Source organism: Stylophora pistillata, chromosome 5 (genome assembly GCF_964205215.1).
Source record: "Stylophora pistillata chromosome 5, jaStyPist1.2, whole genome shotgun sequence".
Taxonomy (NCBI): domain Eukaryota; kingdom Metazoa; phylum Cnidaria; class Anthozoa; order Scleractinia; family Pocilloporidae; genus Stylophora; species Stylophora pistillata.
Genome location: NC_142523.1, coordinates 31,806,598 through 31,833,472, shown reverse-complemented (window position 1 = coordinate 31,833,472; position 26,875 = coordinate 31,806,598). Strand labels below are relative to the sequence as shown.

The 26,875-nt window shown below is 39.6% G+C and overlaps 1 protein-coding gene and 1 long non-coding RNA gene across 2 annotated transcripts in view; both read left to right on the top strand.

Moving 5' to 3' along the window:
• LOC148731466 (uncharacterized) overlaps positions 1–26,875 on the top strand; it is a 424,262-nt gene that overhangs the window by 354,427 nt on the left and 42,960 nt on the right. The window lies entirely within an intron of this gene.
• On the top strand, positions 8,107–14,649 carry LOC148731469 (uncharacterized). The gene is made up of 4 exons (XR_016001665.1): positions 8,107–8,232; positions 9,096–9,136; positions 9,840–9,944; positions 14,431–14,649. It is a non-coding gene; the product is annotated as an uncharacterized LOC148731469 (long non-coding RNA).

Here is a 26,875-nt window from a genome sequence, read left to right as displayed (position 1 = left end):
TTGAGGACCAGATATTTATCACTCTGATGAAACTGAAACAAAATTATACCAATCTACATTTAGCCCAGTTGTTTTCATGCAGTGTTGCAACTGTTGCTAACATAGTACTAACTTTTGTCCATGTTTTGTATTCTCTCCTGTTCAAAGACATCATGACAACCGTGCCATCTAGAGAAAAGAACAAGATGTGTTTGCCATCCTCTTTCACTGAGTACAGCAGTTGCCGCATTGTGATTGATTGTACAGACATTGAAATTGCTGCACCTAAGCTCATGTCCCAGCAGAATGCTACAAATTCCAGCTACAGGGGAATGAACTCTTTCAAAGTCATTATAGGGGTTGCCCCAAATGGAGTTATAACCTATGTTAGTGATCTTTTTCCTGGCTCAGTCAGTGACAAGGTCATGGTGAAAGAGTCTGGGTTTTGTAAACATTTGAGTGCTGGTGATCTTGTTCTGGCAGACAAAGGTTTTCTCATCAGCGATGTAGTTCCAAGAGGTGTTTCAGTGAACATACCACCATTTCTCAACAATGGAAAGTTTACAGAGAGTGAGGCAAGGGCGACAAAATCAATAGCTCGATGTCGCATCCACGTAGAGCGTGCAAATGCAAGACTTAAGAGTTTTCGCATCCTTGGCTTCATCCCAGCATTTTTGAGGTGCCATGCTGACAAGCTATGCCAACTGTGCTCAGCTCTTGTTAATTTGCAGTATCCATTGATCAAGGATGGCTGCGAAGACTTTGAATTTGACTGAATAGAACTTTTTTTCAACTAAATTATAGTACAATGAGTTTTTAATATTATTTTTGTATTACTAGAAGCCCTACTGTAACAGATCAAATGGTATTGACATAGCTTTGGTCAAAAATATGATGTGGTCAGTTTTACATTTTTCTGATATTCATCTCCTTTATGTTCATTAATACAAACTACTATGTGTTCTGTGAAAATAGATTATAATGAAATCCAGTGACATTCTTAAATTGTTATTTCAACTAAATCCAGGTCAGGGGCATGTGACCAGTATGGAATTCTTTCGTCCAGTAGTTCCAAGTGTGAAAGTCCTGCTGGCTGAAAGGTTTTACTTTTGTGTCTGTGAAGCTGGGAGCCTGAGTCCAGGTGTATAAAACTAAAGCCACACTTAAATTAGCTTTAAGGGATGGTGAGAGGTAGTCAGAAAAAATAACCTGTGCTGCATGGATTTTGTTTTGGCTCCCTCCCCTTCCCTTTGCATTGCTATCCAAGCCTACTTGAGTGTGGCATAGGTTTTATGCACCTGGGCCCTGTTGAGTAACCAGGATAAGTGTTACCAGCTACCAGTAGCCATTGGTTGCAAAAAAAAAAAATGTTTAAGCTTGCTTTCAGGAAGAATGTAATTTATTATTAAGTTACTATGCTAAATGGAAAAATGTGGGTTCTTCATCTTGTGTCTCTATCTGAGTGTAGAATATGTAATGTTATATTAAGAAATTAATGTATGAAATTTAAAAAAATACCTTTTAACTTTAGCTACTGCCTATTTACATTAGCTCCCACTCCCCCCCTCCCCCCCACTTTGATTATGTCCAGCATCTGTGCACCACTTTTCAAAGTTCTCCCTCGGTAATCTTTGGGAATAGTTGATGAAAGTAAAAATCACTCAAGATAGTAATATTGTGCTCCCAAGATTCATCTCATTCAATCTTGATAACAACACTATCCTTTGTGGTCCATACAACAAAGTAGCAGAATTTGTGGTAGACAGCGTATAATTCCCTTCCTTCTCCTCCAAGTAAAAGTCTTTGTGCCCACAAGCTTCCTTGATTGTCGCATTTCGATGTGTGTAGGGGCACTTACACTCAATCACCGAGTCGTCTCCCACAAGTCCATCAGGGGAAGCACCCAGAACTCCCGACTCGTGTAGCCAAAGGCCGGTCTGTACAGGTGTAAAGTTTGTGATGTTGGTGAAGGACTTCAGGGCCTCAGTCTCATTGTCCTGTCCCCATGCAATTGCTTTAACTCCACTCAAGTTGTATTCCCCAAGTAGTCGCTTGATAAGAGACGGTGTAACTCTTTTTGCCTGGAGGACGGAGCCAAAATTACTAGCAGTCAGGCGGCCTCTACGAGCTTGGTGCCATGCAGGGCTGTTTCGCTGGCCAGCCGTGAGGGTGCTCACAACATTTATGGTTCTCTCCTCTACTTTGGCATTCTCAATCAAGTACTCTAATTGTTTTTCCTTCGTAGATGCCATAAGGAAACCTTCTGAGTAAATGATATCCTCAATCGTCTTGATCGAGAGAGGGGTAGCAGGTTGTGGTTCGGGACTCAAGATCCAGCAGGTCCCTGTAAATTTGCCATAGCGCTTTAGTTCGCTGTACAGCCACATCCGATCTTCTCGGCTAGGATCGCGCGCCAAAGGGCTGTAATCCTTCTTCTTCGGTGGCGCTGGAAACATCTGGCTTGCAGACTGTACGCTTTCTGCCTTTCGCTTTCGTTTCCATTGGCATTCCAGGTCCGTCCTGCTAAGGTTATGGATGCCATAAATAAATATGGCTGCCGTGTGACTGCACTTGAACTCGCCGCGAGGACACTCGCATTCTGTGTTTTTTATTTCAAGGTTTTCATCGAGATAAATCTGATAAAAAGATAATTCGAAACAGACACGTAAGTTGCAATATATATTCCGCAATATAAACATTAAATTGGAGGTGAAATCGGGATTGGGAGTTCTTCGAATTGAACATACGTGTTGTGATCCCAAATTGGCAACTTACTTTGACTTTGTAGTCCTTATTTTTCATGCTTGCTTGGACTTCACCTTTAATAACTCCCCTGGAATAAATAAAGCTTTGGACATGGTCGAATTTGAAGTGGTTTTCTCCGCGATCAAGCGATTTCTGCTCTCCAGAAAAGAAAGAAACGAGTGAGCATATCGATAAAGACGCCATGTTTGAAGTATGAGTTTAAACTGTTTAGACCAGAAAAAAATGCTGTCATGGCATCGTGACGTCACACTTTAGGACTCTATTCCCAGTACACACCACTCTTTTATTCATATGCAATTAGCTATAAATTGCGCTAAAAATTATTATTCATAGCGAGTGTGAATATTCTGTATTTAAGCATCAAGAAAGCGGTTAGGACGCAGAAAATAAAATTTAATTCTCATTTCTAGGAAAGGCTGTCTTGTGCGAATATATTTCTTCATGCCGGAGACAAAAAAATACCACATGAGGAAACATGGTGTCAGGAGTAAAAGTCTAGTCTACCTTCTGGAAGACGAACAAGTTCATCGATAATTGACGATCGCAGAGTTCGAGCGAATATTTTGTGTTCACAGGCCTCAAGTTCACCATGGAAGTTCTCGCGAAAGGACCAATCTTGGATTGGACAAACGACGGAAAACTTCACGAACGTTTCCTAGAATGGAAAAAGAAGGTATCGATTTTATGCAGAGGTCTTGTAATGACCAAGGCAGACCCAGAGTTTGTTTGTCTATGCATTTATCAGTGGTCGGGTGAACGCGGACAAAATATTTTGGACAAGGCAACAATTCCAGCCGATGATCGCAAGAAATGGGAGATACATCTCAGAAAGGTGGAGGAACAATGCAAACCTAGAGGGAGCAAACTAGTCGCGGCTACACAGTACAAAGTGCTCACTCAAGGTGATTTGGAATTACCAGAGTACATCGAAAAGTGCAGGCAAGTCACTGATGCATGCGGATGGCCAGAAGACGCAAAGGACATGGCTCTCAGGAACGCTATTCTCCTTGGTCTAAAGAATCCAAAAGTTTATCAAAAGTGTTTGGAAGAAGACCAGGACTCCCTTACCGCCGAACGAGTGATCGAAATTGCGACTCTCCTATACAACAGCGATTGTCAAAGATCAATTATGCAGACTCTCAGTACAGCAACCGCAGCAACAACTGCAATACAACAATCGACACAGATTCACAAAGTTCAAGCAAAGTATCAAAAAGGCGGGAAATCAACGGAGTGGTCAAATAGAGACAAGACGTCTAAAGATAAAGAGCATGGTGAGACAAAAAGGCAGAGTTGTTTCTGTTGTGGAGCAAAGCCTGCTCACCCAAGGATGTTATTTGACGCAAGTGTGGAAAGAAAGGACACTACGAAAAGTGCTGCAAGAGCAAAACTGGTAAACAAAGTACAACTGGTGAACCTAGGCAGGTTCAAGTACATGGTTTACAAGCACCGCAGACAGAAGCCAGTGCCAATAACGTTTCAATTCGTGATTCTCCTCAGGACTACCACATGATGTTCGGTCCACACGTACTACAGGACAGCCAACACACAATGTTTCACCATATTCAGACTTTTCATGTGAAGAGTATTAATGATACTTCAAGCAAGCACATCAAGCCTCTTTGGTTAAGTACTGCAAGTGGAGGACCCATATATGAGGTTGAATGCGAGATCGACACAGGCGCAGGATGCAACGTAATGCCATTGTATCTACACAAATCCTTATTTGGAGACAAGAGTCTTACCCCTACCTCTATACAAATATTCGGGTACGGTGAATCCCCTGTGGCGAACCTGGGGGCTTGTACCATAGCGATTCATACTGGTGATAGACAACGACCACAGATGGCGACTTGTCAAGTGACTGACGCTCGAGGGTATCTCATTCTAGGCAGAGAAACAGCCCGAGAAGTCGGCTACATTGCCTTCCCAGAGGTAACCCCGCCCTCCTTAACAAGTACGCCACAAATCCATACAAGCGTCAACGCTCTGCGACCAGATTCCAGTAAGGTTAACAAGCCTACATGTGAGGTGTTGGATGACGCAGTCATCTTAAATGGAAAGAGACACTGTTTGCCCTTAACAAAGGAGTACATATTTTTTTTTTAAGAAGCTCTTTAAGAAGAGTTTAACCCTTTCCCTCGAAATATCTCATAAGTACTGTCTGCCATATCATGCGTACGAATTAAATTCGGGCGATTGAATTGGTATTGGATTGACCAATGATCCCTAATTGACATTTTTGTTTATTCTCATCACTTGTCTGCTTGATTTTGTATTGATATTGTAAAGAGAAATTCTGTCTTGGTCACTCGTAGCAGTATATTAAAGGTTTAACTGTGGTGGTACATTAATTGTACATTATGTGTGGTACAAGAAATCAACAAACTGAAGAAACCTGGGCCACATTTTTAAAAGTCTGCATAATTGAACCCTTTCACTTGCAAGATCTCATTTGTAATTCTTGTTACTGTCTGCCATTCAATTTTTCTGCTGTTACTTCGGTCAATTTACTATTGGATCAACTAACAATCCCCTAATTGATATTTTTCTTTCTTCTCATGACTTGTCTGTGTGATATTGTATTGATATTATAAAAACAAAATTCTGTCTTGGTTATAGGGGTAAAAGAGCTGCATTGTACATTCTGTATGGGCACTATGAATCTGCATGGGCTGATAAGCATTCAATCAATTCTGTAATACCCTGACTTTTAAAAGCCATACCATTATTAAACAGAAAGTAAAGTACCCAAGATGAAAACACCGTTTTATATTTCCAGAAATACCTGCACCCGGATCTGATTATCTGATTAGAAATGACTAAGTCTCTCATCATACATACCTACATACATACATACATACATACATACATACATACATACATGGTTAATTGACCACTCCCCATAGGGGTTTTTCAGGGCCAACACCCACCCATCCCACCCAGCAGAGGACATCCACCACACAGAGATCTCGTGCGTGGGAAATTACGTCTCCTACCCCTAACCCTGCAGAAGACGGGGCCTACGGTTTATTCGTCCTTATCCAAGAAGAGTAGAATATCTTTCCATTTTTTGATTATAGAAAGGTTGCAAACTCTCCTTACTTATTTTAAGACCATAAGTATTGATCCGGCCGGGGCTCGAACCCTCGACTTCCCACACAACGCAATCCGCCGCTCTAACCAATTGAGCTAACCGGGAGGCGATAGCTATTTTAGAGAATTTGTTATAATTACATCATAGCTACCACCTTTAAACTGATAAATTGCTTTGTATGAACCTAGTAATCCCAGGATATTTTTTCATTAACGCTTGTCACAAGAAGAGAAAAAACATCTTGTTTCAGTTGTTTGCTAAATAGACTGAGTTTTAAATTTGTATGGAGAGGTTACATTGCAGTCACTTCCGGGAGTAGAAGGGAAAGCATTTGGTAAGCTGAGACATTTTCCTTGGTACAGCATACCTGGGAAGGTTCATTCAGCCTTAGAGATCAGATAATTTTAAGGCTACTTAGCAGTTTCCTGATGAACTTTCAATGGCCCAATTTTTACATTACATGTACTGTACATAGACGGTATTTCGATCTCTATCTACCATTTTTTCTTTGTAAACCAGGGTAAATGTACGTGTATGTCTTGTTGTTAATCCAAGATTGCACCCCTTACTTGGACAATTCAAGTGTTACCTGGTCATTGATTTATTCTAGTTGCACCTTGGTTTCCAAGCCAAAGGAAGACATTGAGGACTGAGAAGGCTTCTAAAGGAAGCACTGTGTCGTTTGAGTGCGCTCCAAAAGGATTTCCTCTGGAGGTAGAATGGAAGGTGAAGAAGCAGAATGAAGACAGTGTTCAGGTTTACATAAGTAAGGTTTAAAGATGCTCATTTCATCAAGGGCTCCTATTAAAACAATTCAACGCAATCTTTGTGGGTTCGTCATCATCTGCCAGTATAAGTTATTTATTATCTTTATTTATTTTTTGTGATAAAACAGAAACAGTCAGAAAAATTATTAGTCTCCCTCGCAGCCGTTTGTTTTTGGATGTCACGCAACGCTCCCCCAAAAGTACGGCTGCTAACAACCGAACTACATTCCTTTCTCATTGTCCTTGCGGTTTGGTCGCGGTCTATTGAACAGACCAATCACATACCAGAAAATCTGTATGACGTAAGGTTTCACGCGAAAATGTGGATGTTGGGAGAAACACTGGCGAAATTTGTCGATGAGAGCTCGAAATGTTTCACATGTTCATCGTTGTACCCTGGTAAAGATAGAGTATATATTTTTGGGAAAACTTCTCACAATTTCGTTGAAATTATAAAATCTACGCTTACCATAGACGTCAACTGCTACGCCAACGAGACGGACGCTAGATTGTTTGAGCGGTTGTTAAAGTTTCAGCGAGCAACTGAGAAAGCAGAAGAAGCTAAAAACTGAGCTGAAACTCTTTATTCGCACTATTTCAAGAGGTTACTACAGATTACAAAAGTCAGAGTATATAAGAGACAGTAAATTACATCAATAATCAAAAGGAAATACAAGACGCCTTTCAATCTAGGCTAAGGGCTAAACGCTTGCTTCGACCTACAGATGGAGATCAGGAGGAAAAAAGCACGTGCTTTCCGTCATTAAGCCGGGCGAAGCTTCGAGAACACTGCAATTTAGGTCGGCCAACGTCTCCTACACTACTTGTACTTCTTCATTTGCCAGTCCGCTGCTAGCTGGAGCGAACCCGATTAGTTATGTTCCTGGCTTCTTATCACCGGTACAGGAAATCGGCCCGAATTATCGAGTGTTTCCGCACATTGGTACAACGCAACGACAATAACAATAATATGACCACTTTCATCGGTAACATGTTCAAATACGAGCGGGAGTGCTTGATATAATTATTAACGATTTCCCGGATCCTGTGGGCAACTTAGCAAAAACATCCTCTTTCTCGACTAAAACTCTTTTAATTGCAAGCTTCTGGTGAGCTTTAAGCTCGAGAATTTGGAACTTTGACGACGCTTTGCGAAAAGCTGCTTCAAGCACCGCCATTTGTCTTGTGTTTTCCACACGAGGATCGCGATAGAAAACGATATCTGATTGGACGAGTCTCAAAAGGTGAGTCTGATGCGAAAAGGTTCCTGAAAATGGAACCCGAGCTGTGATTGGCCAATTCGGAGAAAGGAATGTAGTTCGGTTGTCAGCAGCCGTTCTTTTGGGTGAGCGTTGCGTGACATCCGAAAAAAACGGCTGCGAGGGAGACTAAGAAATTATCTGTTCTAGAGGAAATGAATTTGTCTCACTTTACCTTGACTGTGTTTCCTGTCAGATGGATCAGGTGGACACTACAAGATTCATCAAAACACATTTGGCCCATCGATTCTGATCGTGTCTGGAGTGGATTATACTGATCATGGATATTATTATTGTTGTCTTCCTTCGAACTGCTCCCAAAATGTAGAAGACAAATGCCAGCGATTCATTCTGGGCGTCGGAGGTGAGGCTCTACGTGTGTTTTGATCATTTTATTTGCTTAACACTTTAAGCAACTGACTGACAACATCTAGATTCTTCATTCTCTTCTGTAGATATTTCTTTTTCTACTGACGAAGAGGATTTGTCGAAAAATCAAGAAAATCTTTAGTTGGTGATCATTTCCTTAATTCTCATTACCTTGATGTTTGATTCAGGGTGGTCTTGTAAGGGGAAAATTACATTCTATGTGTAGATGCTTAAAGTGCACCTAACTCCTAAATTTCTTTTTCGTGTTAAAAAAATCTTTATGCTTTGGTGAGTATCCCTTCCAAAAACATTTTTGGATTTGGTCAAATCCTTAAATTTTTGTGCCCCGGTGAAGTATGGAAAATCGCATTAAAATCACCGCCATTTTGACTCACGACAGCGTTTCAAGGATCAAGAGTCTGGCGACTAATGTGACGTCACTTTGAGAACCCAACAATCTGTATTTCGCGCCATTTTGCACAGTTCACAGGTTATGTTTGGAAGGTTAGATCGATATTGGTCGCAAATATGCCGCAGAATGAATCTAGTGCTAGAAAGGCTTTCGCAGGTCAACCACTGGCTGAGAATTCCTTGAGCGTCTTCTCGAAGTGACGTCACAAGTCTACTCTGCCCAGATGCCCATTTACGCGGTCGTGGTCCATTCATATCTCGACTTCAACAGGGCATAAAAAAGTTAGGATTTAACCAAATCCTACAATTTTTTCGAGGAAATACTCACCAAAGCAGGAACATTTTTTTTAAGTGAAAAAAAAATTTAGGGGTCAGGTGCACTTTAAGTCACTGTTAGGGATCAGAGGATTATGTCCTGGTTTACATGTACAATTATGTTTTCCTCAGAATTATCACTGTCAGCTGCATTTACATGTAGTAGCAAACAGGTAATGTTGTTTTTATCATTATTATTAGTGTGATCATAGCCATTGCAATTCCCTCAAATGGGATCAGTGCTTTTTGTTGCTTTATTTTTCACTTATTATTCCTTTACAGGGTTTGTAATCCGACAGTGTAATCAGACAGTTGGCTGTAATCAGACAGCTAAAGCAGCTAATCATACTAGGTCCACTCAGCTTAGATATCCACCAATGACAAAATTAATTGCAGTAACCATAGCAACAACCATGTTTGTACTTACAGCTTTACTTTTCAGCTATGATTGACAAATCAGACTCCTGCTCTGCATGTTTGTCTGATTTTGTTAATCACTGGTACGATTACAGACCCAATTGGAATCTACTTGGTCATGTTACCATTATTTATTATTTACCATTATTATCATTGTCATCATCTTGAGCATTATCAATATCACTATAATTATCAGTATCTATATTTATTTAATACTTTTTTGGTTATTTTAACATGAGCATTACGATTCTTGAAATCCCAGTTGCTTTCATTTGATTCAAAATATAATTGAATGATGGCATTTCTTACAACAACATAATATGTGATTGCAAGTTATACTAGAGGTATCACAATCCTAAAGAGTCACTCAGCCTCCTGTAGGTTTTGTTCAACAAATGGTTTGACCCGTCAATGTTATCATGTTGTTTTATTGTTTGCTTTTTTGTTTTGTTTTAACAGATCCATTGGGCCCTTTGTGGCCTTTTATTGGTATCGTTGTTGAAGCCCTTGTTCTTTTGTTAATCATCTTCATTGCTGAAAAGAGAAAGAAGGTCAAAGAAAAAGGTTTGAAACAGTAATGAACATGATTCAATAGGTCCTCTTTATGCATTTCATTTCCATTTTTTATACAGAATATACAAGTCATGTAGTTGTATTAGAAAACGTAGTTAGTTTCTGTTTAATCTAATTGATCAGTTCATGAGCAAGCAATAAATTACATGTAAAAGAAAAAGTAAAACGTCAACTGGTACATGTAAACTGTAGAAAGAAAGAAAACTGAAGAGAGTAAAATATCAACTAGTACATGTAAACAGTAGAAAGAAAGAAAACTGAAGAAAGTAAAATATCAACTAGTACATGTAAACTCTAGGTAAACTGAATACTAAATTGTTCGGTGAAAAATTTTCCTTCCGGTGAAAGGCTCAGTTAGTACTCTTTTGGTTTTTTTACTTCATGATTGTTACAATGCCGTACTGAAAAAAGGTCTTTAATCAGAACATTCTAGAAGAGGACATTCGAATAAGGTTGAGATAGATAGATAGACAGATAGTTTATTTGTAAAAAGAGAAAGAAAAACCATCGATCTTCCTCTCGATTGCTAATTACCCGGCTCATCGCTTACATAAAATGCTTCAATCATCAGGGCCGTCGTGTTATAGTCTTAGGCGCAAAAGGCGTTTTGCGATTTCCAAATGAAAGACCAAGCGTTTCAAAAATAGTTTTTTAGTAAGATCGTGTATTAACAACGAACTTTAGTGCTTGGTGAGTTTTGTAAATGAGATCGATGACGTATATAATTTAACAGTTCAAGCTTTCATTATATTTATAGGAATTTTAACAATTATTCCACGAGCGCGCGTTGGATATAAGATGATGGATAGCCAACGAGGCGCGTAGCGCCGAGTTGGCTATAATCATCTCATATCCAACAAGCGCGAGTGGAATAATTGTTTTATTAAAAAGGTTAAATTAAATTAAATTTTATTCAATTTTTAGCTCCCTTTTAATTTTAATCTGACACGTACGCTTGCCATATTTGTAGATTATGGTATATTGGCTGATATACCATAATGGCTAAGCCAATAAAAAGTCTTGAATTGCATTATCCAATGATCCAGTTTTGAACAATATTATTTATATAAGACTTTATTACTATCATTATATTATACTCACTATTACAAGATATTATTTTAGATATTACTGTACTATACTAGTAGTACCTATCGCTAGGTGCCAACGAGGAAGACACAATCTTAACATTTAGATCGAAATTTAAATACCATTTTGTAGGAGATGTTAATAACTTTCGAATCCTTAAGCTTATTTTTAGCGCTCAGATTTTTTAAATTTGTATAATCTTAAAAGAACTGTGTTTAATTTTTAGAAATTTACAGCAACCAGTCGACAGCAGTTTCTTCTCAATTACTTTTGTTATTGATTGTTCTTCTTAAGTCGTTTGTAAAAACAAACCCGAAGGCATTTCTTAAAAGCACGAGCGCGAGCTTATATCTGGAATTTTCTATTTTCATCATGACATCATTTACGGCTGCAGCTACCAGTATCTTTTTAACCTTTTCCCATTAGGTTTTTCAGACTTAATAATTTCTCTGGGAAAATAAAGTAACTTACTTGGCAATACAAAGGTTTTTAGTAGTTGTATTGAACTTGTATCTAATATTATTAAAAACTAGATCATTGGATAATGCAATTCAAGACTTTCTATAGGCTTAGCCATTATGGTATATCAGCCAATATACCATAATCTACAAATATGGTAAGCGTATGTGTCAACTTAAAATTAAAAGAGAGCTAAAAATTTAATAAAATTTAATAATTTAATTTAACGTTTTTAAGAAAACAATTATTCCACTCGCACTTGTTGGATATGAGATGACTATAGCCAACGAGGCGCTAGGCGCCTCGTTGACTATCGTCGCCATCTCATATCCAACGCGCGCTCGTGGAATAATTGTTAAATATACAAGAAAAAATTTCTCAGTTCTAATTGGTTAAGATGAATGCTGTTTTCAGTTAATTAAGTGCAGAAAAGAGTTAATTCAGTGCAGAAGAGAGTTAATTCAGTGCAAAGAAGGAAACAAATCAGACATGCTGATTGGTCAGAATGATTGATCAATGTCAATGTCAAGGTCAATGTGAAGGTCAATGTCACTTGCAGGGTTTGAATAAATTATTTTTGCACGTGATGTGCGCGCTCTTCTTCTGCGTAGTTATGAGAAGCTACCTCGTAGTTCTCATGCATATTATTAATAGATAATCACATGTTTTTCTCCAGCAATTTGGAATAAATAAGCACTTGTAAATTTTTTCAAAGACCACAAATTCTACTTGCCCTACGGGCTCATGGAATTTTGTTAGTCTTTGAAAAAATTTACTCATGCTAATTTATTCCAAATTGCACTCGAAATCATGTGATACCTATACAAAACATGAACATGTTGAGCAAACTATTGCATTGTTAACTGTTTAATGGCAATTGTGAATTGCTGCATTAAGACATGGTTTACATACTTAACTGCATCGTAGATAACAAAACAAGAACATGTTGAGCGAAATGTAGCATTGTTAACTGTTTAATGGCAATTGTCTCTATGTGAATTGCTGCATCAGGGGATGGTTTACATAGCCAACTGCATCGTGTATATCAAAACAAAAACATGTTGAGCAAAATGTTCCATTGTTACCTGTTCAATGACCATTGTCTCTATCTGGATTACTGTAGGAAGACATGGTTTACATAGTCAATTGCATCATATCAAAGCTTTTGCGTAATGAAACAGGACAAAAAAAAAACAACAAAACGAAAACGTGTTCAGCGAACTATTGCAGCCTCAATTGTTCAATGGCAATTGGCTATATATTAATTGCTGCATTAAGACATTGTTTACTCAGATAATGGTTGTTTGTAAAGGAAACAATATCTGTGATGGTTTCAGTTTGGACATTGTATGTTAATTTCCAATGTTACTCAAAATAACCACTGACTGAAGAACTAACTAAAACAGCCTCTACTTATGTGAAACAAAAAAGCGTAGGACTACATTCGATTCTGCAACTTGTTGCCAAAACTTCGCCCTTCCGAATTGCAGCGCGCGGTAACGACGTCCTGTACTTGTTTCGCTATCGAGATGTGATAATTATATCAACTGAAAACAAGCTAGATAATTTTTGCCGAAGAAAATTAGTAAAACGGCGCCTGAGAAATCACGTCTTACAAGGAGGCGTAACTTGCGCATATCTGTTTAACACCATGATATACTGCATTCCAAAACGATTCTATTGTAATCTTATGTTGCGCAAAATCGAGATTTTTTCTCCCTGCAGCTCATGCACACACGGCTCTAGAATGCTGCCGCCTCTTGGCCACAGCTGCTCGTTGGCAATTATATTATATTTTACACTGGATATATGGTGCACGATCCTTGCAGTAGGTAGCGCTATTTAAGCAATAGCGAAAATCAGACCTGAAAAAAAAATCAGGCCTGTACGGGATTCGAACCACTGACCTCTGCGATACTAGTGCAGCGCTCTACCAATTGAGCTAACAAGCCAATTGGGAGCAGGCCGTTAAGTTGATTCGTAATAAACCCGTGAAAGTGATAAATCAGATACAATGAAATATATGAAGTTCATATATTTTGAACTGCGGTATTAGATACATATGGTGCACGATCCTCGCAGTAGATAGCGCTATTTAAGCAATAGCGAAAATCAGACCTGAAAAAAATCAGGCCTGTACGGGATTCGAACCACTGACCTCTGCGATACTAGTGCAGCGCTCTACCAATTGAGCTAACAAGCCAATTGGGAGCAGGCCGTTAAGTTGATTCGTAATAAACCTGTGAAAACTTGTTGGGAGCCAATTGGGAGCAGGCCGTTAAGTTGATTTGTAATAAACCTGTGAAAGCTTGTTAGCTAAATTGGTAGAGCGCTGCACTAGTATCGCAGAGGTCAGTGGTTCGAGTCCCGTACAGGCCTGATTTTTTTTCAGGTCTGATTTTCGCTATTGCTTAAATAGCGCTATCTACTACGAGGATCGTGCACCGTATGTGTCTAATACCGCAGTTCAAAATATATGAACTTCATATATTTCATTGTATCTGATTTTACACTGCATTGTAAATACACAATTCAGCTTAGTGGCTGCAAGTTTTTTTTTTTACGCATAAACTATCTATCTATCTAGGTATCAATTGATCAAACACCAAATTGTATATAGGGAGAATTGAATTTTAGATAACAACAAAAAGTACAATTACCATGATTTTTGTATGTACAGTTAAATTCTCTCAATACTTTAAGCAACATAAAGCTGAAATTCTGTGCTACATATCGTTTTGATAGAGTTATGTACAGAGGGCTTTTGACATAAGATGGTCCATGTTTTTGAAAGAGACTTGTAAAGTTTAAGTAAATGACATCATTGCATTTATTGCCTTCTCCGCTGTTCACCCCATTGTGTGGATCTTACATTATGATGACACAAGTATTAATTTCTCAGTCTTACATACAAACGTTTTGTGTTTCCTAGGGTTGACGGTCGAATGGATTTTAGTTATAGTTTCACAGACTATGGAATTGGCACAAGAGGGCAGGTGCGCACGCGTAAAGTGGGAGAGCCCCTGTTGCTTAGAATGGTTACTCGCACTGTACGTGTGTGGCAAATCCCAGTCATTTTTGTTGCTTTTATTATAGGGCTTAAAGATAGCACAGAAACTGCAATTTTATTTGAAAATACTGTTTTTGTGAAAGCTGTAATGCTAGTGCTGTCGAAAGTTTATTCTTTTTCATCACTGGTATCGGAACAAGTCGTAAGAGACATATTTAGAAGTTTCGTCTATTGATTTTTCCATTTTCATTTATAACATAGCTAAAGCAAAGCGCGCGCTCTGATTGCTTAATTCATCATCTACTATTTGCCTGTGGGTGTATGCTGCTGACGTGAGCAAATGCTAAGACTATTTTTACGCGCGCGCCTGTTTTTTCTGATCACGTAAGATTTGTTAAATAAAAGGGAACTCTTCTTACAATGTTGCAATGTTATGTTAATAAAACAATGGTAAACACCACTGTTTCCTCATGTGGTTTCCGTCTCCGGCATGAAGAAATATATCGTCACAAGACAACCTTTCTTAGAGATGAGAATTAAATTTTATTTCGCGTCCTAACCGCTCACACTCGCTATGAATAATAATTTTTAGCCCAATCTATAGCTAATTACATATGAATAAAAGAGTGCTGCGTACTGGGAATAACGATCTAAACAATTATGGACTAATTGCAATATGCAATGGCATATTGTAACAACCACAGTTTGTTCATAGTTCTGCTGAACTCTTTCACCGGTTGCTGGATTCAGAGATTATAAATTAAAGAGGGTTTTGGTCGGTATTTCAGGAAGCGTGATTAAACTTTATCGAGTTGCTGGTGTGCAGTTATTTGTTATGAATGAATTTTCGCGCGCTTGTTTTCTCTCGCAGTAAATGGTTTGAACCCGGGGGTAACATGTGAAGGTGTAGTCTGATCGTCCGGGTGAGTGTAGTCCTGAAAAGGACTGTTGTCGGTGGTAGTGACTGACGTTTCGACAACCTGTGCGGAAGTCATCATCATAGTCAAGTGAATGATTGTTGTCAGTAGAATGTTCTTATTCCAGGTCGTGTGAAATGATCGGTTGGTTTTGCCGTGATGTTATTGGCTGTAAGACTCAAGTGACGTAAGTCGGTCGTGATTGGTCTGTTTCGATCTGTCGGTAAAGTTAGGTCGTTCTTTTTTGGTCGTTTGTGATGTTTATGTCGTGAATGAGTCGTTTGTATGGAGAGGGTAGTTGTTGACATCTGTTTAGGGGAGTCTGTTCTAAGTTAGTAAACCAGCTTTCCAGAGTCAGTCGTTGAAAATAGTCAGTGCTGTAGGTTAGGCATTGCGCAGAGTCCCAGTCAATGTTGTGGTTGGTAAGTCGATGGTGTTCAGCAATGTGATTGCTGACATCACCTTTCCTCGTCGCCCGTCTGTGTTCAGTCAGTCTTGTTGTGAGGTTTCTGCCAGTCTCAACGATGTAGGAGGCTCGGCAGTCGGAACAATTGATCTTATAAATTGTTCCCTGTCTGTTCCTCGGTTCGTCTTTGTCTTTAACGTTGGTTAGTAACTGACGTAGTGTGGTGATGGGTTTGTGGGCGACGCGGATATTGAAGGGTAGTAAGATGCGCGAGATGTTTTCAGACATGCCTTTTATGTACGGTATGGTTGCTGTAGTCGTAAGGGTTGCGCTGTCGTTTGTTTCGGTAGTGGTAGTGGGTCGGTGAGTGTTTCGTCGGATGAAGTCGTTGTTGTAGTTGTTCTTCGTAAAAACACGGTGAAGGTATTTGTTCTCGTGGGATAAGCTGTCTGTCGAGTCGCATACTAGTTGTGCGCGTCGTGTTAGAGTTCTGATAGTTGTGGCTTTGTGTGATGTAGGGTTGTAGAATGACTCGTCTAGTAATCTGTCGGTGTGTGTCGGTTTCCTGTAAACTGTCGTCCGTAATGAATTGTCGTTGTGGCTTACCAGGCAGACTAGAAAAGGAAGTTTGCCATTTTCTTCGACTTCTCTGGTAAACTATATGTCAGTGTTTTGTTCATTAAGGTGGCGGTGGAATGCGTCAATTTCGTCGTGTCGAACGGCGGTGAAGGTGTCGTCAACGTAACGTAACCAAAGCGGTATCGTTTGTCGGCAAGTCGAAAGGGCGCGTTCCTCGATGTTCTGCATCACAATTTCTACTATAACAACAGAAACTGGAGCCCCCATGGCAGTGCCGTGTAACTGTTTGTAGTGTTTACCGTTGTACTGAAAGTAAGTAGACGTTAGGCAAATGTTTAGCAAGTCCATAATGTCGTCTGTCGGTAGCGGTAGTGGGTCAGTAGATTGTCGGATTGCAGTCTCAGTGCATTGTAATGCCAATTGACGTGGAATACTTGTGAACAGTGATTTCATATCAAATGACACTAGTTTGTAGTCGTCAGGTATCTCAACAGTCTTGGTAGCGTTAATGAAGTCTTCAGTGGATTGTAGTTTATGTCTGGATTTGTCGGTTAGCGGTTGTAGTATTGTCGTCAGGTACTTGGATAGTTGGTATGTGGGAGAGCCACAGAAAGAAACAATAGGTCGCATCGGGAAACCAGGTTTGTGTAGTTTCGGCAAACCGTAGAGTTTCGGTGGCTGCGGTACCGAGCACCTCAGTCGATAGTACCGTTGGGTGTCAAAGGCGTTCGTTTTCTTGAGTTTCAGTAGTTTACTGTTGAGTTTACGTTGAAGTGCAGGAGTTGGGTCACGTTTGAGTTCTTCGTAGGTTCGTTTGTCGTTAACTAGTGCGTCCATTTTGTCGTGATAGTCAGTTTTGTCCATAACAACAGTAACTCGTCCTTTGTCGGCTGGTAGGATGACTATGTTCTCGTCGTTTCTCAGTCGTTTCAGTGCGCGTTGTTCGTCTTTAGTCAAGTTGCTGTCATTTAGTGACGTTGATTGTATAGTGGAGGCAATTCTGCTTCTGATGTTATCCTTGGTCGGCTCTTGTTTTCTCTTGTCATGTAAGACTACACAAAACTTTTTTTTTGCGATGTAGCTCAATCAAAGGACTTCTGTTCCTCCAATGTATCGATGTTATGTTATAAAACAAATGCTGAACGCCATAGCGTGCACTATTGAGTTATGGATGCACTTGGGAGGTTTGCTAAGCACTCAAGAAGCTAGAGTTGCACTCGGCTATCGCCTCGCGCGACTCTTACGCTTCTTTCGTGCTTAGCAACCTCCCGCGTGCATCCATAACTCAATGGTATACGCTATGCCGTTCACCATTTGTTAATTCAAGCTTAAAGGGATACTCTCTCGCCTGTGATGAATTTTTGAGAAAAGACGGATAACAACTTAAATAAAAATAAATCTTTTGAAAAAAAGGGTAAATCCTTTGTTGTTTTCGTTTAAATTTGAAACTTTTCTCAACGCGTGGTTCGAGCGTAGAGCTTTGCCCCCCCAAAGGAAGTGACGTAGAAGGGAGAACTCATTTAACTTCTGTTGAGATTTCTTTCACAAGAGCATCGAGATTTCTTCAATAAAAAACGCACCCCAAAAATACAATAATACCGCAACGACGTGTGGCCAGTGGATGTTCCAATACGCGTAGCGATGGAGTAAGCCTTCATAAATGACCCGAAGATCCTAATCTCGCTAGGTTATAGATGAGAGCCATGAAAAACACGCGATCCGATTTTGAGAACCCAACAAACTCTAGCCGTCTATGCAGCATTCACTACTTCACTGCAGGTTCTTTAGAGGAACAGTCAGTTCTGGCGAAATCTATGGGTTTAAAGATGAAAGCCCTTTCTAAAATACAATGCTGTTCCCTTAATTTTTTTATATTAATCCGCCTGTAAAAAAGAAACGAAGGCTCGAGGACGAAAAAAAAAACTCTCATCTTCACAAGTGGTGACACGAGCGCGGGATTATCAAAACAAAATCGACAACAACTACGTGGAGCATACAGAAAATGGAAAACTGCAAAGGGGTATGTATTACCTGTAAAAGAAATATAGACCTGTCCTACTCACACCTCCGAACCTGCAAAACACTTGCGGGAAAATCCATCACATTCTTTCACTTGGCGTGTTCTCCCCTCAGCAGAAACATTCCACAAGCGTAGGATCGTCGAGGGGCTAATGATCCAACAATTCCACCCCAGTTTGAACAAACAAGTCATTTCTTATGTCTCCAAACTTTTCCCATCGGGAATCACATAAGATATATATGTATGTACAGACGGTCAACACTTTCAACCCTGATGATGACAAACAGCCGAAAACGTTTGGTTTTAGCATTTTAATAACTTTTCTTATTTTTTTTAAGCCTTGCATATATAATATCAAATATGAACCTGTATTCATTGAATGAAAAATGTAGCAAAAAGCTCTTTCAAACTTATAACCCAACTCATTCACCCGGTGCGTGTTCCAGATCCTCGATGCACATATAGAAAATGAACAGCTCTCCCTTTCAAAGAGAGTTACCGAACAATTAGGTTTTGCATCGGTAGCATTCACCCCAAGCTCAAGACGTCAGCACCCAAACTCCCAAAATAGGGAAAGATTTCTCTGTGCAATTTCGGAGCAGTCGTACCGCTAGAGGCAAATTTAGTCACTTGAAAATACATAAAAATACAAGTCTGTTGTGACAGTAGTTTGGCCGTCCCGAAGAAAGTAACCAAACCGCACGCTAAAATAACTTGGCAGGTTGTCAGACGTCCGTTCCAGTAAAGAGTAAAAGCACACAACGCACTTCGCTCAAGGAGTTTATTACGTCGACCCCGGTTCAGAGTGAGGAGGAAAATTTGGATCAAGAGGAAGAAGGTGAAGAAGAAGTAAAAGAATGAGGAATTACGCAAGTTTAAGACTTACATAACACGTGCAGCGAATGTGAAAGAATAGCTTTATTGTGTTAAAAACAAATGCCGGTCTAATCAAGTTGAGGTCCTACATTTTTAAGGCCAAACACTGCTGCATTTCTCAAATCTAACGATCACTTCACTTTGTGAAGTGACAAACGAAGAGATTTCGCCGAAAAGCGAAAATTGTAACTCAGAGAAATCGCTTACCAGTCTGTTTCGTAATCGCTCGAATGGATCGGCTTAATCTGGTTCTTTCGAGGAGTCAGAACTAGCCTCACTGTCTTAAGGCTCAAACACATATATGGTTCAGTTCCTTGAGCGTCTGCACCCTCGATCACCGACCATGAATCCGAAAAGGAAAAGTCGAATCTCTAGAGTTGGACTCCAGTACGATCGCTCGTATGTTTTTCAGTTCTCCTATTACGTCATTGATTACGTGTTTAACTGAGCCTGCGATCAGGCTCCCGGCTTAGAGGGCGCGAAGCAGGGGAAGGAAGGGGAAGGTTTCTGTGTCCCCACGTCTGATTAAACGGGGAGCCTGTTCGCAGGCTATGTTTAACTAGGAGCCATTTCAACTTCCGGTCATTGAATTGAGTGAGTTTCGCGCTTTTGCACCAGGATTTCAATCGAATGAAAGGTTTTAGGGAACTTTTTCTTCTTCCAGTAGTTGTTTTGGCAAAATATCTACATTTTAATTAAATGTTAAAATTTGGTGGAGAGTATCCCTTTAATGCCTGAGTATTTAAATGCTAGACCATCGAAAGTCACGAAGATTACAGATTACTCCGTGAGGTAGATATGATAGGAGATGGGAAAGGAAGGGGGAAAAAAGGGAGAGAGTACCAGATTACCTCCCTTCCAGGCAGTTTCTCCCCCCTTTCTCCTCCCCCAAGTTACACCTGCCACAAATTGTGAGACAAACTGTCTTTGAATTATCAAAAACGATCTTTTGAAGTTTAATATTTTTGGCGTAAACGAAGATGAGGTATTTAGTGTTAGAAAGATCGATGCAATTATGCTTTGTGTGTGTGTGTGTGCGTGTCTCTGTGTGTGTGTCTGTGTGTGTGTCTGTGTGTGTGTCTGTGTGTGTGTGTGTGTACCGCCATGTTTGATCGCCATGTTTGCTAGTAGAAAGATATCGTAACCAAACTCATAATTTTTTTTGTAGCTTGTACCTGAATAAAAGTCGGCCGGTTGTGAAACCAACAGTTTGCCCTTCTTTAGCTAAACTTCGTTTTAGCTATCTTCAATTCAGCCAAATTTTGAGAACTGCGTCAACAAGGTTTTATATCAACAATGGAAAACACTATCATCCCACTTATGCACAAATTTAGATTGTAAAAAATCTTGGGAGATTCAAGGAAGACTTCCTTTAGCCCTCTACGCTCCCTGAACATCGGTAGGCATGTTCCCCATACTGTGTGCTTTACATTACTGATGGTACTGACGCGAAGAAATTTTTTTTTTTTACAATCCAGAGCTTCATTCAGTTGAGATCATTTTCTTTTTACTCATAACCGTAGCGTTTGATTTAGAAGTGATATTGTAAGGGGAAACTAGATGTTAGTGACTGAGGTTGAAGAGTTTATTAACCGGCTCAATTTATTTTCAGTTATGTTGATTCTTTATTTCGAAACATGATATCAACGTATTTGTTATACTTGATTAATCCTTTATTGTATGTACAATATTTAAAACGGTATTGAGCAGCCTTTTTGACAGCAGGGAGCGCAATCGTAGCCCTCTTGTCACCCTTTTTCTCTGTCACGCAACATTGATTTTGCACCGTTGTGTGACGGAAAAAGTGGATTAAAATCGGGCTTTCTCTAAGATACATATTGAAATAATGATTAGAATAGAAAGTTTCTTTCAACTCGATTGTAAATGCCTTGAAGCTAAAACAAAAAAAAAATTAAAAAGATTCAGTGACTGTTTAGATCCTTCTTAGTGTTAAGATGTTTAGCATGGAAATGATCGCATACTTCAAGGCTTAACCTTACAAATGAGGTATGTAACATTTTAGTGTGTTTCATGGAGAATTCCGTTGACTGAAATGTCCCATGTAAAGAAGCGGGGGCTGCTTTTCAGGAGGTGAACTAACGTGAAAGATACATTGGATACCTTTTAGTTTCGCGCTATCGAGGTGATGGAAGTTTCAACTGAGACAGAGATGAGAGCGGGGCAGTTTTGTCCAGGAGCTCAATAACGGTGAAAATATCAAGGATAAGATCATTGTATTTGTCGTTTAGAGCAATTTCAATCGAATGTCGTAATTTCACTTTTAGTTCTCATTGGCTCTTAGGAACTTTCCTTTCTTCTGATTTGCTGTTTTAAATTCCTTGATTTGGTTTCTCAACACTCGATCTGAAAGTGCTCCGATTCAAAATTACTGGAATGCATTCAACATTTGTGAAAGGTCAGGTGCAAAACATCAAACACTAAGTTAGAACCAAGTAATCTGTCGCTACTTTTCTATCCATTCACTTTCATCAACATGGCGACAAGCTCATTTTTTATTATAACATAACCAAAGTAAAGCGCGCGCTCTGATTGGTCAATTTAGCGTCCCCCATTTGCCCATGGGTGTACGCTGCTGACGTGAGCAAATGCAAAGACTATTTTTCCGCGCGCGCTTGTTTTTTCTGGTCACGTAAGATTTGTCAAATAAAAGGGAACTCTTTAGCTACAATGTATTAATGTTATGTTATAAAACAAATGGTAAACACCACAGCGTACACTATTGAGTTATGGATGCATTTGGGAGGTTTACTAAGCACTCAAGAAGCTAGAGTCGCTTTCGGCTATCGCCTCGAGCTACTCTTACGCTTCTTTCGTGCTTAGCAACCTTCCGCGTGCATCCATAACTCAATAGTGTACGCTGTGGTGTTTACCATTTGTTAAATATCTGAGAGGCACTGGCATCAAATCTTTCACAAATGTTCTCCTCTTAGAAAACGAAAGAATCAAATGAACTGAACGTTTCCAGTTGAAATCCCAGCGCCCGTAATCTTCACTCAAGCAGTCTGCATCCGTATCAGAAATTTCTCCTTGCATCAGCCATAGGTTTGTATATAACTCCCTCATTTAACCTTCATGGCAGCGATAGCTGACTGCAAACTGCCCATTGCAGTAATCATGTGATAACGGCGACATGATGTCGCAAAAACCTTATTAAGCGATTTTTTCCATAATATTTCTAATTATTTTTAATAATTACCGTTCTTTTAAACCCTTCTAACATCAAGCGACTTCTCGTCCAGTTCCTCGTTTCCGGCGATAAAACTGTCTTAGTTGCTATAATGTTTTTTGTAGACCGCTTTGATCTTCTTTCAATTTCTGCATTTACAATATTTTCGACCTTTGCTTTTCGGGTACGAAGAAGAAACGAAAAAAGGTGTCGTTAGTGCAGCATGTTCAGCGTTATCTAAATAATCACGTCTCCCTTCGTCGTTTGCTAAGTAAGAGTAACAAAATCTTTATCATTTTTGTCACACTGTGGTCGCGGGTACGGCGACACACTGGTGACCGTCATAGGGTAAAATGTCGACTGGACTGGACTATTTTTTGGACGATTTTTTGGACTATTTTTTGGACCATTTCTTGGACCATTTTTTGGACCATTTTATAAGGGAAGAGGCACACCTTTAGTACTCGGGGAGGGATGGGTGCAGTCGACAGGTACTGAGGGAGGGTGGGGGAAGACTGTCATTACTCAAGGAGGGATGGTAGGTGGCTGTAATTGTAAACACTACTGGTTAATGGAGCTTTAACTCGATCCTAATAATTATTTTAATCGGTTTTTCGACTGACTTCTCCTACATCAACATTTTGCGCTTTGCCGCGGCGTTTCTTTAAATTTTTAGCCATGCGAAAGCGAAAATGCCACGTAAACACTGGACTTTAATTCTTATTGAAAATATCGCTTTTACTATCGATCCTCCATTGTTGAGTTATCTGGCATAGGTTATGCGTGTGCGTTTTGCCGACTTGCACACCGTCAGTTTTCCTTTGTGTAATTACCACATTTATCCATCTATCTTTTGTCATTAATCTTATCGGACGAGATCACAGAATTTCCGTTCCTTGGCCCTTGACTTTAGCCGTAAATATAGAATTCACAAGCGCTATCGCAATTTTAATGTTTGTGCGTTTACTATATGAAATCATTTTTGGTACAATCGTACAAAGCAAAATTCTCTCAGACCTCGAAAACGCACACCTCGAAAAACGTGTATACGGTGTGTAATTACCAGATTTATCTCTCTTCCTTCTGTCATTCATTTTATCAGACGAGATATCGGAATTTCCGTTATGCGAAAGCGAAACTGCCACGTAAACACTGGACTTTAATTTATATTTAAAATACTTCGTTTACGATCCTTCCCTGTTGAGTTATCCGTGTGCCTTTTGAGTCGACTTGTGTGTGCACTATCAGTTGCTTTACGTTTTCCTTTGTGTATAGAGTATGTTAGTAGTGAATTTATCTATCTTCCTTTTGTCAGTGATCTTATCAAACGAGATCACAGAATTTCACACAACACCGAAATACCTAGTTAAACAATAGAGTGTTTCTGTCGAGGAACTATCGGCTGTTAGTTTCCCCGCGGAAATTTGATGTTCTTAAAAGAAATATTTGCCCGAGAAGCGAAGTTTCTCGGGCAAATATGCTAGTTTTAAGAACATCAGATTTCCAAGGAACAACTATCAGACCGATAGTTCCGAGACATAAAAACTATTTTCTTTATTGTTCACCACTAAATTTTCTTCCGCGCGCCAGTTCAAAAACAATCAACAATTATTATGATCGAATAAAAGCTCCATTAACCAGTAGTGTTTATAATTACAATCACTTACCACCCCTCCCTAAGTAATAACACTCTTCCCCCACCCCTCCCTCAGTACTTGTAGACTGCACCCACTCCTTCCTGAGTACTAAAGGTGTGCCTCCTCCCTTATAAAATTGTCCAAAAAAAGTCTAAAAAATAGTCCAAAAACTCGTCATAAATAGTCCAAAAACTCGTCCAAAATAGTCCAAAAAATCGTCCAAAAAATAGTCCAGTCCAGTCCATATTTTACCCTATGCCAGTTCCGAGACATAAACACTCTATTGTCTTTATTGTTCACCACTAAACTTTCTTTCGCGCGCCTGTTTAAAAACAGTCAAAACCCGCTAAATGCACTCGAGACACTCGACTGTACCAAAAATGATTTCATATAGTAAACGTACAAACGTAAAAATTACGATAGTGCTTGTGAATTCTATTCAAGGGCCAAGGACCGGTAATCTCGTGATCTCGTCTGATAACTTCAATGACAAAAAGAAGATAGATAAATCTGGTAATTACACACTATATACCCAAAGGAAAACTGATGGTGCACAAGTCGACTCGAAAGGCACACGCATAACCTACGCCAGACTAGTAACTCTACAGTGGAAGATCGTAAACGCGATATTTTCAATAAAAATTTACGTCCAATGTGTACGTGGCATTTTCGCATTACTATAAATTAAAGAAACAACGCGGCCCAGCGAAAACATTTTGATTGAAGGCAGTCGAAAAACCGATTGAAATAACCTGTACGATCGAGTAAAAACTCCATGAACCAGTAGTGTTTACAATTACAACCACCTACCACATCTCCCTGAGTAACAAAACTCTTCCCAACCCCTCCCTCAGTAGTTCTCGACTGCACCCACTCCTCCCTGAGTACTAAAGGTGTGCCGCCCCCCTTATGAAATGGTCCAAAAAATCGTTCAAAAAAGTCGTCCAAAAAATCGTCCAAAAAATCGTCCAAAAAACAGTCCAGTCCATATTTTATCCTAGACCATTATTATTACACAGAAAATTCCCTCTAAGAAATAATTAAGTAGAGAGGGCTTTAAATAACTACCTAACCATGTTTTATGGAACTTAAGTTGTCTTCTGGTTTCCATATCAGTACGAACTTTGTGTTACGTCCGCAGTTTTTATTTTTGTGTCCAGCAGTCCTTTTCAATAAGTTTTGTGTACACAACTTGTTTACCCATAACTTGCCACCTTCATACTATATTGAGCTTTTTGCCCCCGATAAACGTTTTCGCGTATGTTATTGTGTTCGTGTGATCATAAGTTTTAATTGTTCATTATTTTATGGGAAACTGTTATTTTCCAGTTAAAAATTATTTCGGGAAAGATTTGAAAGCCTTTTCTATGTTCCCGTTAACCAAGCCAGTATTCGACCCGACTGATAATAGGTTCTGCCATTTTGATAACGAGCCAAGGAGATATTTTGTGCAAGTGCTGATAAAAATAAATTAATTGCGAGCTTAAAGATTGGGAAATCGATGAGTGTTCCATGCGTCATTTCTGTTGTGAAAAATACTAAAACTGTGTACGAAGGTCAGGTTAGAGTTGACATCAGGTGATATGTCAGCTTGATTTATGTTTGTTCTTTCGCTTGAAACTAACGAACTCTTTTCCATTCCAGATCTTTTTCTCTCTCACGTTTGGTGTCACATGTCCAAAAAACCCCATGTCATCTTATGCTGAACGAGAAAAATTTTTATCGTCGGTTACCTGCACGAAGCCGGTTGCTACGGACAACTCATGATCAGCAAATCCACCAACCTCTTCAATCGTTCAATAAAAGAATCGTGTTATTCTGTGTCATGCAATGGACCAATCAGGAAACAATGTCACTTGTAACTTCACCATTGAAATCACAAGTGAGTTTTCTTCTCATTTCTTCTTGGCCACCGCTGGTCTAGTTGGAGACGCGCTTGGAGTCTAGGATAATTGACTTGTTTGGATAACTGATCATTTGCTGTCCAAAATCGAAGAATCGGCCCCTTTGTCAAAAATCAGACACTACCGTCAAAATTAAAAGAAAAAAGAAAAAAAAATCATACACCAGTTTCCAAAATAAGAAAATTGGCCGCAAGCGTCCAAAATCAGAACTCGGCCGCTACATTACTTGCCTTGGAAGGTATGTTAATTTATATCATTCGTCATGATCGCCATTCTCGTTCCTTCTAGTACATTGTTACCTCCTTGATTCTTAGCCTCGTGCACCAGCAAACTACAATCGTCCAAAAATCTTTGGAACACCACATCATTTTCAAATAAAGACAACAAAACTATCATATTTCCACTACTCATTGTTGTAAACATAACATTTCTTAGTATGCGACTCTGTAAAATATCAACATCACGAGCAGGACAATTGCAGGATAGTCTGTTCATACCTAGTACAAAAAAACAGAGTGCTTCTCAATTTGGCGAGTTTGATGGCTCCTGGGCGACTTTAGCTCCGAGGTGTAAGGTTAGAGGTCTGGTTCAAGCCCCAGGGCAGACTAACACTCAGGGTCTTGATATAACTCAGGAGCATGCGCTACTTATGCTATGACATCTGCAAAGGGTTAGACATTCTAGTCTTCTTAGAGACGGACAATTAACACAAAAGGCCCCGTCTGCTGCATCTTCTCTGTACAAAAGAGCAGGTGCACGTTTAAGTAGCTCATGACTTTTCGCAAAGTGTAGGGAATGTAGCTCCCGATGTTGTGGTGTCGCCTTGTTATTGTTTAAAACA